The following is a 1,075-nucleotide window of genomic DNA, read 5'->3' as shown; positions in this document are numbered from 1 at the left end:
AGGTGTATCTAGCCATCATGTCTGTCTGTCTGTCTGTCTGTCTGTCTGTCTGTCTGTCTATCAGTCAATCAATTTCCTGTCTGTCTGTTTATGAATCTTTATTACTATTTTCTAGCTGTTCCTTGTCTGTGCTCATCTAACTGTTTTCTGTCACCAGCTGGTAGCTCTTCTCTCTATCTATCCATCGCTCTCCTTTCTTTATCTATGTTTGTCTGTCTTTGTTTCTGTCTCCTCTCTATTTTTCTAATTATTGCTCTTCTCTCTATATATTTACCCTTTCTCTCTTGCTCTTCATTACTCTTCTCTCTGTTTCTATTTCATTTGCTTTTAACCTTCTCAGGCTGTAGTCTTCATCTCTATCCAGCAATGATTTTGTCTGTCAGATTTTATCATTTATTGATAACTTTTCTTTTTCATTTTCCAGATTACCACTTGGATTTTACAATGTTACTTTATTTACACCGGAACATTACATAAAATCAACAAGTAAGTATATTTTGATTGTAGCTAAATATATCTATGAATGATTGGCCCAGAATGCTTGTGACAAGGTTTCAATACTGGGCAATGGCTCTGCAGCAGAATATCACTGCCTTTGTACCACCACAAAAGCAAAACAAATTTACAAATGTGAGAAAGATAAACAGATGAATTTTTTTTTCTTTTTGAGATGTGAACTTTAAAATAATTGAGTTTGTGTGTATATATGTGTGTGTGTGAGTGTTCTGATGTTATTGCACTGATGTTTATCAACTATTTTTGCAGTAGAGTTGTGTCATCTGAGAGAGAGAGAGAGAGAGAGAACATGCATGCATGCACACACCCATGTGTACTTTCTAACTTGGTATTAAGTTTATAATAATTTATCATAAGGTTATATTGCACTTCATTTAAGTACTGAACTGATGGTGTGTGCATGTGTGCATGTGTATGCCTACATACTCTCACACACACACACCTACACACAAAACAAATGGGTCTTTGTTTTCAATGGTGAGTATTTAGTTGTTTAAACTGGACCATTAAATTGAGCAACAAAGGTGGATCTTCAGATTTGTTGTACCATCCATCTGCA

General features: G+C 35.2%; 1 protein-coding gene across 2 annotated transcripts in view; it reads left to right on the top strand.

The window, feature by feature from the left end:
* The window catches only part of LOC106867500 (semaphorin-5A), a 308,833-nt gene that overhangs the window by 63,260 nt on the left and 244,498 nt on the right, over positions 1-1,075 (top strand). For both annotated transcript variants that reach the window (XM_052968682.1, XM_014912385.2), the window contains exon 2: positions 425-486. The gene's annotated coding sequence lies outside the window, so the exon portion shown is untranslated. The remainder of the gene's footprint in view (positions 1-424; positions 487-1,075) is intronic.

Source organism: Octopus bimaculoides, chromosome 6 (genome assembly GCF_001194135.2).
Source record: "Octopus bimaculoides isolate UCB-OBI-ISO-001 chromosome 6, ASM119413v2, whole genome shotgun sequence".
NCBI lineage: Eukaryota > Metazoa > Mollusca > Cephalopoda > Octopoda > Octopodidae > Octopus > Octopus bimaculoides.
This window is presented reverse-complemented; position numbering and strand designations above follow the sequence as displayed.